We start from the raw sequence: 12,683 nt of genomic DNA, 5'->3' as shown, positions 1-12,683 counted from the left end.
CTTCTCCTCGCCCTCCTGTTTGCCTTCCTCTGGATGAACTCTACTCAGTCAGCGTTCGGTGTAGTGCACAGTGTCCAACACCACACTGACCGTGTGGTCTGACCAGCTGAACCCAAGAGGAGCAGCAGGAGCAGTTGTTCCCGCGTTCCAGGCTGTGTCCTGCTTCAACCGAAGACTGTGATGCAGACAGAAATCTCCGTGGCAGATCAGGAAGGGAAAATGTCAGTGTGGTTGAATTTACCAGGCATAAGTCACGTCCTGGTAAATGAATACATCTGGGGATGGAAGAGAGACACCGTCCTTCCAGTATTCCGGGTGGAGAAATACTGTTTCACTGGATACCTGAGTAACTGCTGCACAGACCACACTATGCATGTATGATCAGGTCTGGAAGCTGAACAGATGCTCTCACATGTCATCTCTTAGCGGTAGGATCAGTCCTGGCTGCTACACTCAACCAGGGAAGGTAAGAGGGGGCAGCCTTTTTTTTCCCCTCTCTTTGTGTAGTGTGAGCAACCTAAATATTTCCATCTAAGCAGGTTATGGTTCCTTCCCACAATTGAAGGGAAATGTTGATGTGCCTGTTTATTGTGGGGGTCAGCTTCCTGGCCCAATTTGCTTATCTTTAAAACAGTCACAAGAATTTTGCATATTCTTAGGAAAGAAAAGGGTAAGAAAAGAATCATTGTGACTTGACAACTGGTTGTAAAGTGAAGGAGTCAGTTAACAGGTTGGTGGTTTTATATACAAGAGATTGAAAAATGTTTCCTTGATTGTTTTCCCTGAATCGGCTGGTCATTTTAATATCGACGTGGGCATGTTCTAATCCCCTGGTTAGTCAGCAGGATTTTTTTTCTAAGAAGAATTAAACAAGCAAAGAAACAAACAACAATAACAAAACAAAGATAGAAAAAACAGCAACAACAACAACAATAGCAGCAGGAGGAGCCCCGATGAAATGGTTCAAGGATTGACCTAACCCAGGACTGCAGGTTTTATTTACTGCAGTATTCAGTACTTGAGCCTCCTGGAAATCAGAACTCCAGCATGACTTCTGTAGGTTTTGCTTTTTTTGTTGGTACAGGAACTGATAACGTGACTCTTGAGTTTCTGGAATCCTGGAATCAGGGTGGCAGCCACGTGGGCTGCGTAGGTTCTGTGTGGGACTCAGCTCCAGCATCAGTGATTGGAGACCAGGGAGACTCTTTGAGTTCTTCTTTACTGAGCTGCACGTGCACTGAGCCTGGACAGATGACGATCTACAAGGGGTGTTCTGAACACCAGCTGTTAGCATCTTATGTCCTGCCTGGGATACAGGAAGGTGCAGATATGGGGAACAGACAGAGTCTGATGCCATCCCCACACTGCGTCATGGGAAATCGCCTGAGCTTACAGGAAGAGCGTTGGTAGAGGGCAAGCCATCATATGGGTTTTGGCTGGGTTGGGGAAATGGGATTAGAACAAGAATACTTTTATTTCTACGCTCAAAAATGGTTTTTTTTTTTCTTTTTTTTTTTTTGAGACGGAGTCTCACTCTGTTGTGGCGCGATCTTGGCTCACTGCAAGCTCCGTCTCCTGGGTTCACGCCATTCTCCTGCCTCAGCCTCCTGAGTAGCTAGGACTACAAGCACTTGCCACCACACTCGTCTTTTTCAGTAGAGATGGGGTTTCACTGTGTTAGCCAGGATGGTCTCGACCTCCTGACCTTGTGATCCACCCACCACAGCCTCCCAAAGCGCTGGGATTACAGGCATGAGCCACCGCGCCCAGCCTGCTCAAAAATCTTATAAGAAATGTTCCATAGGTCCTAAACTTTGGCTGCAAACAGCTGGCTACTGGTGGCAACAGGTGCCAGTGAGCAACCTGTTTTTTGATTTCTATTTAAGTTATTTCTTGGCTTGATGCAGTGGCTCACACCTGTAATCCCAGGATTTTGGGAGGCTGAGGTAGGCAGATTGCTTGAGTCCAGGAGTTTGAGACCAGCCTGGGCCTGGGTGACATAACAAAACCCTCTCTCTACAAAAAAAATATGAAAAATTAGCCAGGCATGGTGGCATGCACCTGTAGTCCCAGCTACTCAGGAGACTGAAGTGAGAGGATCACTTGAGCCCGGGAGGCCAAGGCTGCAGTGAGCCAAGATCATGCCACTGCTCTCCAGCCTGGGCAACAGAGTGAGGCCCTGCCTCTAAATAAATAGGTAAATTCTTGATAACATCAAAAAGGGATTTGGCTAAGGCCTCCTCTTGGCCAGAATGGGCAGACCGGAGAGTGAAACTTCTGCAAGATGATCAGGACGCAGCATTGGGTAGAGGCCTGAGGCAAAGGTTCCTGAAGCCTTCCAGCTTTTCTGAAGTCCAGGTGAACAGCCAGGGACAGGGGACAGTAGCCAGATGCCATGCCCCACAAATGGCAATTGATAGAGAAAGCAGCCAGTGGGGCGAAACCAGGAGGAAGCCAGGATACTGGAAAGTGATGATTCAGCCTGGACATTGATGCTGGTCATGCAATGGAGGAAAAGAAAGAGTCTCTGCAAAACAGTACCACTGTGCTTTCTATTGGCCGGGTTCCCCGTCTCAAACCCTCCTGATTCTGTCATTTTCAAAGACGAAACTAACAACACACCATTCCTGCTTAACTTTAGATGCTGCTATTGTTCGTGGCAGGAGATCGCTCTGGTGGTCAGCATTAACGAGATATAGCCTAGTTGGGGGCTGCTCCATTTGTGCTGTCATATCATGTGATGAAAACTTCTTTTTCCTAAGATGTTGATGACCCCTGGAAAAGGAAAGTGTTCTCTGATCTACTGGACCAAAACTTTTCTTCTTTCCCCTGGCTTTCACACACAGATGGAAGTGAGTGGGACAGGGTGGCGGTAATTTGAGGTCATTCCCTGGGATAAGTGCAACTCTAATTAGAGGCAGGAAATGTTTATTTGAGTTTTATTGGGTGAGTCAGTTTGGTGCAGCTTTAGGTCACTCTAAACTTGGGGTATCCTGTTTAAGTCAAGTAAGCATAGTTTTAAGGAACTGGAAACAAATATCAGATGTATGTGAATAAAATTTTCACTTTTTCAACCAGCAGACTATAGAGTGGAATTTTTACTATTTGGCCAATTGTAATTGAATTGAACCTTTTCTCCAACAAAAAAGGCATCTCCCCTTTTACCAAAAGTGGGATGGACTCTGCCCTCTCTGACTTATAGACAATCATTATTAGAAAGAACCATGTCTACAGACAATGGAATATTATTTAACCTTAAAAAAGAAAGAAATTTGGAACAATGTGAATGAAATGGGGACATTATGCTAAGTGAAATAACCTAGACACAGAAGGATAAATACTACGTGATACTACTTACCTGATGGATCTAAAATAGTCGAACTCATAGAAGCAGAGAGTAGAATAGGTTGGTGGCTTTCAGAGGCTGGTGGAGGTAGAATCAGGGAGGTGTTCAAAAAGAGGTACAAAGTTTCAGTTAGGAAAGATCATGGTAAGTCCTAGTGATTTGCTGGGCAGCATAGTGTCAATTTCACAATACTGTATTGTATACTTAAACATTTGCTAAGACTGGAGATTTTATGTTAAGTTTTCTCTCTGTCTCTCTCACACACACACACACACACGTGCAACAAAATATAATAATAATAAAAAGAATGGACAGGAGCTTTGGGAGGTGATAGATGTGTTTATGGAATACATTGTGGTGATGGTTTCATGGGTGTATACTCATCTCCAAGCTTATCAAGTTGTATACATGAAATATGTACAGCTTTTTGTATGTCAATCAGACCTCAAAAAGTAGTTTAAAAAAAAGAAAATAATAAAAATACAGCATTGCATTTAGAAAGAAAGGGAAAAAGAAAAGAACTAGTCACATGAAAACCCATTTTATATATCCCATCTTACAATTGGTGTGGATGGAATTGGCCTTTGCTATAGGAGTTTGGTTGTGATAACCCTGAATTTGGGGAAAGACCACAAGAAGGTTGTGTAAGCCATACAAAGCCATACACTTGTGTATGGCTTTGAACAATGGGAGTTAGCAGGGGGTGAAGGCCTAGTAGAAGAAGGGCTGAAAACATGTGAAAATGACTTTTTAAACATCATTAAGGTGATTATTTTTGTTATTATTGCATAGGAAAATTGACATCACTAAAAATTATTATTGCTCAGATGAGACTTTTTCATTCTGTATAAATTGACAGGCAAGTCCCCAGTAAGAAAAAAAAATCCTTCTTTCTATTATCTACACTGACCTTCTAGCAATACAGAGTTGGAAGTTCTGGGACACTGACTAAACAAGGCTCTGCCTATAGTTCACACATAGTCTGTCTCCTTTAGAGCTGGAAAGTCCCCCTCATTATTTACTGTTTTCATTTGTTGTAATGATGGTTGTACTTTCTTTGTGGCTTAACATTCAGAAATGGGGAAATAAATTTGATTTGGTTAAGTTTCCCAAAGTGGCTGTATATTTATTTTGTTTCTACCAAGGAAGTGTAGTAGTGAGGAATGAGGATTGCTTGTTTATCTTCTTCAAAGACAATAAAACATTTTGGACAATGGAAAAGGGGAAGAGAGAGAATAATTTCAGGCTGCCTTCTTCCAATTCACCTTGAACTCTGCTTCCAGAAGAGTTTTCCTTAAAATCAACTTGATGCCATTTTACAACTCCAAAGACTTCCAGGGGCCAGACAAGGTGTCTTACACCTGCAATCCCAGCCTGTAAGAGGCTGAGGCAGGAGGATCACTTGAGGCCAGGAGTTCAAAACTAACCTGGGCAACATAGCAAGACCCTGTCTCTAAAAAAGAAAAAATTAGCTGGACATGGTGGCACATGCATGTAGCCTCAACTACTCAGAAGGCTGAAGTGGGAGGGTCATTTGAGCCCAGGAGTTCAAGGATGCAGTGAGCTATGATCGTGCCACTGCACTATAGCCTGGGTGACAGAGCAGGAACCTGTCTCAAAAAAAAAAAAAAAAAAAAAAAAAAAAAAAAAAAAAAAAAAAAAAAAGACTTTAGGGTTATTTACTTCCTACCTATGTTCTCAGAAGCACTTTTCTGTCTCCTTCCTACCTATTTCCTGCATCTATGCACTGTTCCCTAAATGACGGGTTTTTTTACTGAGCTCACACCTGCCTTCCTCATTCCCACATGTAATTTTCATCTCTGCTTACCTCTGCCCTTCAAGGTTGTGCTTCTAATTTACCAGGCCTTCTCCTCCTCACACTCACATTGTTCAAGATTTTACTTAAGTGTAGTCTTTGCCCCAGTTCAGTTTTATCTCAAACAAATTCCTATAGCAGTGGTCAGTTTCATCAACACCAATTATATTATAGAAAATATAGGATTTTCTGGCCGGGCACGGTTGCTCACACCTGTAATCCCGGCACTTTGGGAGACCGAAGCGGGTGGATCATGAGGTCAGGAGATCAAAACCATCCTGGCCAACATGATGAAACTCCGTCTCTACTGAAAATACAAAAATTAGTAGGCGTGACAGCATGCGCCTGTAGTCCCAGCTACTCAGGAGGGTGAGGCAGGAGAATTGCTTGAACCCAGGAGGTGGAGGCAGTGAGCCAAGATCATGCCACTGCACTCCAGCCTGAGTGACAGAACAAAACTCCATCAAAAAAAAAAAAAAAAAAAAAAAAGAAAGAAAGAAAGAAAGAAAATATAGGACTTTCCATAGGACTGTTTTGTATAATGATCTTCTCTAAGTGATAAAGCCTGGATGAAAGATGATTATTCTCTAGGGGGTGCTAAGATGCAATCCAGATACATAGGCTTTACAATCTGATTTGATACAGGAGAGTTTAGCACATAATTATATAGCATTTTGTGCTGCTTTCCATGATTTCCTGTCTTCAGTTTCGAGCTCTTGAAAAACATAAGCCATGGCTTATGTCATCTTCTATATCCCCCAGCCGTGTACCCAAAAGCTGGGCACCCAGGAAAGACCTGTTGCAGTTGGTAGGTTAGATGATATAGACATGGAGGGGAGAAGATGTTTCAGAGTGTGAAATTAGGACCCACAATTTCTTTATATGGTACATTGAAGAAATTTCTCATGCTGTCACCAGCACATCAAGTATGGGCTGTTCCAAGCCTGGTCTTTAGTTGGTCATTTATGTGAAATTGATGTAAGAGCTATAAAATCTTTGCACGTATAAACAGCTGACAGGTGACGGAGAATCTGTGTGTCCAAAGAAACCTAACTGCTGCTGAGGGGAAGCCTCTGGCTATCTGTCACACCTTGAAAGGCAAACAGGACAGGCCTAGTTTTCTCTTCAAAGGCAGGAAAGGTTAGCGCTCTGGGAAAATGGAGCCCGATGGGAATTTCAAACACACGGTGTGGTTCTTCCAGCTCGAAGGTCATTATTAACTATTCTTACCCTAAATGGCCGTGACACATAATCTCTTTCCTAATTTTATTATTTTACTTGCTATCACAAGACCGTAACTTTTTAGACATTCAGGTGAGATTAAGGGAGGAGGAGGTGGAATAAGGCTTTTAAAATCTTTGACTACCTCAGAAAACATATTAGCTTACTTTACCAGGAAGTTGATGTTTTGTTTTGTTTTGTTTTCTACCTATGCCAAGAGGGGATTAATGAGTAGCTGCCAGGTTTGCCAGCTTTCTTTTGATTTCAGTTTATGTAATTAAGCAGTTCTCAGAATGACTTGAGTTCTCACCCTGCATCAAAACATGCTTCTCAAATGTGTTAGATTTGAAGGTCAGAAACAATGCAGACTTAGTAAAGGGAGGGGAAATGAAACTTTTACCTTGCTTTAATACAGCCTGAATGTATAAAAAAAGAGTTGATCATGCTTTGGGGTCATGAACATGGAGCTCTGTTGAGTAGAAAGCAAGTTCAAACTAAAGTTCAAAATGGGCTAAAGTTAGAATAGCTCAAGATGAGGTTTTACAATAGAAATGACATGGGGAAACCAGCTCTGGATTACCTTTGAGTTTCTGGCAATCGGAACCTTGTCCATGGTGGGTATTCAAGAACTCAGGCATTTGATGCAGACATAATAGGAACCCACTATATGCCTGGCTCAATTCTAGTTGCTGGGACTACAGTAAGGAACTAAAGCAACAAAAATTCCTCCTCTCATGGTGTTCCCTGGAGCGAAGGTTGGATGAGCAGATTTTGCTTGAGCACCTTCTCAGGTGTGGAGTTTGGAGCTAATATTGCTTAGGATTGCTAGGAAGAATAAGTGTGTTCCTCAAGGAGCTGAGCGTCTCACTGGGAAGTGAAGACAACTATCCAAAGAACAAAAGAACCACTCAAGTCTATAACCAAATACTGAGGTGTTGATATAGACAGACCCTCTGAAATGGTGAGAGTGGGCACCCAGCTCCAGATTCTGCAGACACGGGCTCACAGCAGCAGGCTGACTCAACTAGCTAACTTAACTAGCTAAGCAGTAAGAATTTGCAGTTATGCAGACACACACACACACACACACACTTTTTTAGAGGCAGGGTTTCACCGTGTTGCACAGGCTGGAGCACGGTGGTGTGATCACAGCTCACTGAAGCCTTCACCTCTTGGGCTCAAGCAATCCTCCCACCTCAGCCTCCCCAGTAGCTGGGACTACAGGTGTGCACCACCATGCCTGGCTAACTTTTTAATTTTTTTTTATAGACAGGGTCTCGCTATGTTGTTTAGGCCTCAAGCCATCCTCCCACCTCAGCCTCCCAAAGTGCTGGGATTCCAGGCATGAGCCACCACACCTGGCCTGCGGATATAAATATTTAGATCACTCTTTGCTTCTTATAGCCCCCTAACATTTTTTAGTTCTTCTATTTAAAGGTGTTTTTAAAAGAGATTATAACAACTTCTCTTTCAGGTTAGTTTAATTCCCTTAAAAAACAGCAAGCCAGAGTTACCAACAGTTCCTGCCCTCATGAAGCACACAGACTACGGGGGGAGAAAGTCATAAATTAATTACACAAATAACACCTCTGCTGCGCTGAATGCTACAACAGAGAGTGTAGCACATTATAGGGGGATTTGACCTTGTCAGAGAAGTCAGGGGCAGCTTCCTGGAAGAAAAGATGGTTGTGCTGAGATCTGAAGGGTGAGGAGGGGAGAGGAGAAAATATTCCAGGCAGAAAGAACAGCATCAGTAAAGCCCTAGGACAGAGGGAACAAGGGACAGCTGGAAAGGAGAAGACTAAGAAGATCACATAGACTTTGAGGTGTATTAGAGAGTTTTCTGTTTATTCCTAGAGTACCAGGGAGACTTTAATAGAATCAAGCTATAGAGGCTGGGCACGGTGGCTCATGCCTGTAATCCCAGAATTTTGGGAGGCCAAGGCGGGTGGATCACTTGAAGTCAGGAGTTTAAGACCAGCCTGGGCAACATGGCAAAACCCCATCTCTACTAAAAATACAAAAAATAGCTGGGCATGATGGCATTTGCCTTTAGTCCCAGCTACTCGGGAGGCTGAGGCAGGAGAATCACTTGAACCCGAGAGGCGAGGTTGCAGTGAGCCAAGATCACACCATTACACTCCAGCCTGGGTGACAGCACGAGACTGTCTCAAAAAACTAAGCAGTAGACTTAGAGGAGGAAGGGGGATGGGTTACAAGCAGATTTCTGTTTCAGCAGGGTCCCTCTACCTAGAGCATGACCAGCATTTGGAAGAGGAACTGGAGTAAATGTGGGAAGCATCAGCAGCAAGGCGTCTGCAAGAATCTAGACAAGGGATGATAGTTGCTTGGGCCAGAATGGTGGGCGTGATGGTGGTAGAGAGAGAGAAATGGACAAGTATACAGGGGAAAAGGTACGAAATGCAAAGGTACAATAAGTAAACATGACAGGACTTGTTGAGGACTGAGGGAGAGAGGTATTAAATGACTCAGGTTTCTGAAGGGCGAAGCTTTGCCGTGAGACCTAGTTCATTGGGGTAGATCGTGAAGTCAGTTTTGGACATGTTGGGTTTGAGTGCCTTTGGGGGCATCTGGATGGAGGTATCAGAACCACATTTGGATGAGTGGTCTGGAGCTTGGAACAGAAGTCCAGGATGGAAGTCTGAGCTTGTGAGTCATCTGCGTAGAAGTGCCTTGGAAACTGGGCGTGGAGGAGATCCTCAGTGAGCACTCAGTGAAGATGGGGAGCATCTGGAGCCCAGCCTTGTGGGATTCCAACACTTAACAGCTGGGAAGAGGCAAAACCCATGAGAGAGGCAGAGAAAGCCCTGCCAGAAATATAGGGGGGAAATCTGAAAGCCAAAGGAAACAAGTGTGTGTTGAAAGAGGATGTGGTCAGGGAAGAAAGCTGCAGAGAGGTCAGAGAAAATGAAGACTTAAGATGATAACTGCTCAAATACCATCTATAGCAACAGTCATAGCCAATCTTCATTTTGAGCCAGGCATTTTAACATCTAATTTAACCTTCATGAGAATTCTGTAAGGCAGATTCTATTACTCAATCATCCTGATTTTTTTTTTTTTTTTTTTTTTTGAGACGGAGTTTCTCTCTGTCACCCAGGCTGGAGTGTGATGGTGCAATCTCAGCTCTCTGCAACTTCCACCTCCCGAGCTCAAGCGATTCTCTCTCATGCCTCAGCCTCCTGAGTAGCTGGGATTACAGGAACGCGCCACCATGCCCAGCTAATTTTTGTATTTTTTGTATAGACGGGGTTTGGCCATGTTGGCCAGGTTGGTCTCGATCTCCTGGCCTCAAGTAATCCGCCCGCTTCGGCCTCCCAAAGTTCTGGGATTACAGGCGTGAGCCACTACACCCGGCCCATCCTCATTTTTACAGATCAGAAAGCTGAGCACAGAGAGTCAAAGGCATTTGCCGGAGTCATTTGCAGCCAGTAAGTGATAAAATCAATATGGGAACGCCTCTTTCTCACCCCACAGCCCCTACTCTTAAAAACTATGTCGTGTTGGTAGAATAAAAAGCAGCCAGGGAGGATGACGGGGAGGGGAGATTCTTCCCCTTTAGAGATTTGGATTCTCCTAAACACAGTCAAGGAAATACTCCATTGTTGCTAAAGTCCAAGTCCAGGGCTGGTGACTATGGAATGGGCACCTCAGTGGCTGTTTCAGGTGGTGTGGTTTAGTGTTCAGTGAACGATCCAGCTGTACTTCCCAGGTGAAAGGCTTGCCCTGGTGCTCCAGGGCAGAGGCTCTCACAGCGTTGTCCCTGGCCTGCCAGCATTGCCCGGAAACTTGTTAGAGGATTCAGATTTTCAGACTCTGCCCAGATCTTCTGAACCAGATATCTGAGTGGGGGGCTCAGGAATCCATGTCCTAACAAGCTTCCATGTGATTCTAATGCATGAGTTGAAGAGTCTTTGTTCTTGGAAGGAATCCTTGAAACGACAGAAAGGAGACCAAAATAATGTATAATCCTTATATTGCACAGATGCAAGATATCTAGGCAGAAACCAGATGGAGGAGAGTCCGTGCTTCTCAACCCTGGCCACACATGGGAATCACCTGAGGAGCTTCTACAACTACTGAGGCCGGGCCCCCATCCTTAAAAGTTCTGATTCCGATGGTCTGAGATTGGCCAGAGCATTTAATTTTTGAAATGAGGATTTGAATGGAGAATGGATGATTGAATAAATAGTCGGCAAGGCAGCCCATGTACTTCTGATTACAAAATTGTACTCTGGGGAGAAAACGAGGTAGGCCTGGAAGGAGAAGGGCAAAATAAATGGAAGAAAAGCCGGACTTAGGTCCTTTGTGAATATCAGTAAAGATTGAATAATTCTGGAGACTGCAGTGGGGATGAAAGTAGTTTGAATTAATAACAATTGTTAACTATGGACTTTATTTTCAAAGAGATATCAATAGTAAGACAGATATGCTTCCTAAATAAAGAAGCTCATTGGTAAATTTTACTGAGACCTAATGGAAAATAATATGCTAACATCCTCCTGGAAGCTTCACTTAGATTATAGCTATGTGTTAAGAATGTGAGCCAGGCACGGTGGCTCACGCCTGTAATCCCAGCACTTTGGGAGGCCGAGGCGGGCAGATCACGAGGTCAGGAGATCAAGACCATCCTGGCCAACATGGTGAAACCCCATCTGTACTAAAAATACAAAAATTGACTGGGCATGGTGGCATGTGTCTGTAATCCCAGCTACTCAGGAGGCTGAGGCAGGAGAATTGCCTGAACCAGGGAGTCAGAGGTTGCAGTGAGCTGAGAGCAAACCACTGCACTCCAGCGTGGCGACAGAGCGAGACTCTGTCTCAAAAAAAAAAAAAAAAAAAAAAAAAAAAAAAAAAAAGAATGTGCTCTGCCTCTCTGGCCTCTTAAACCTCACCATTTACTTTGCTAACCTTCCTCTACAACTGATCTGGTCAGTTTACTGGCCCCTAAACTTGCTTACTCCATTCCCATGTCCTGGCATTGGTTCCTGCCTCCCCTGACCTTCTTTTTCTCTCTAGGCCTAGCTACATCTAAAATCCTCCATGGCCTCCCAAGTCAGAGAGCTCCTTTTACTCTGAATCTTTTTAGCACTTGGTGTTTTTCATGCATTTGGCTCCTATTTTGTTTTTTAATCATTTTGCCCATTTTCCATCTCCACCCCTGGATTGTAAGCTCCCCTGGACAGCAATGGCTTATAATTCTTTGCCCTCACCTAGCAGAGCATCCCACACCCTAGGAACTTAGAATATAATAGTCAAGAAATGGTGCAAAGAGAATGTCAGTCCATCCTCTCCCCACATTGTCATAGATTGCAGGTAAGAAGGGGCCACCTCCAATGAGGTATGACTGTGGTTTGGCCGTTCTGAGGGCTGCCTTGAGCGAAGAAGCCACAGGGGATCCTGGAGGGAATATCCTCCAAAGTAAAAAGTGGCCCTCACAGTGAATGGGGGTTCACAGTCTCATGATTCCACATTGCAATCTGTTAGTCTCCTGGGACTGCCTCAACAAATTGCTGCAAACTTGGTGGCTTAAAACCATAGAAATATATTCTCTCACAGTTCTGGAAGCCAGGTGTCTAGCATCACTGGGCCTACATGAAGGTGCTGGCCAGGCCATTCTCCCTCTAGAGACTCCGCTCCTTGCCTCTTCCAGCTTCTGGGGCTATCTGCATCCTTTGACTTGTGACGGCTTCACTCCAATCTCTGCCTCTATGGCCACTTGGCCTCCTCCTCCCTGTCTCAGGTCTCCCTCTACCTGCCTCTTATAAGGACACTTATGATTGTATTTAAGACCCATGCTGGTAATCCAGGATAACCTCCCCATCTCAGGATCCTTCACTTAATTACATCTGCAAAATCCTTTTTTTTTCTTTTTTTTTTTTTTTTAGCCATATAAGGTAACATTCACACATTCAAGGGTTAGGACCTGGATATCTTTTAGAGGAGGGTTGTTCAACCTACCACACATATAAAGGCAACTGCAGCCCCAAAAGGGCAGAGACTTGTCCAAGGCCACACTTCTAGTTGGCAACAAAAATCAAAGATCCAGGTCTCCTTTCTGTCCATTTAGGCTACTTCCACTAGACCGAGCTGATGCCCACCAAAGGAAGACAGAGAAAAAGTAAAATTGCACTTCATACTGTAATCTGTGTGCTTTATTCCTTTGTCTTCTTTCTGGATCAGGTGCTACCAGGATTCACCCACCTTTGAGGCTTCTTCCCCCTTGATTCCTGGTAACCTTATGCTGAGCTCACACTAAGCTGGCCTGTGTGGGCAGCT

At 44.2% G+C, this 12,683-nt stretch overlaps 1 protein-coding gene across 1 annotated transcript in view; it reads left to right on the top strand.

Annotated features, from left to right (window-relative positions):
• PRKCE (protein kinase C epsilon) overlaps positions 1-12,683 on the top strand; it is a 542,724-nt gene that overhangs the window by 429,171 nt on the left and 100,870 nt on the right. The window lies entirely within an intron of this gene.

Source organism: Rhinopithecus roxellana, chromosome 17, assembly GCF_007565055.1.
Source record: "Rhinopithecus roxellana isolate Shanxi Qingling chromosome 17, ASM756505v1, whole genome shotgun sequence".
In the NCBI taxonomy this organism is placed as follows: domain Eukaryota; kingdom Metazoa; phylum Chordata; class Mammalia; order Primates; family Cercopithecidae; genus Rhinopithecus; species Rhinopithecus roxellana.
The sequence above is the reverse complement of the archived record's forward strand: the minus strand, read 5'-3'. Positions and strand labels throughout refer to the sequence as shown.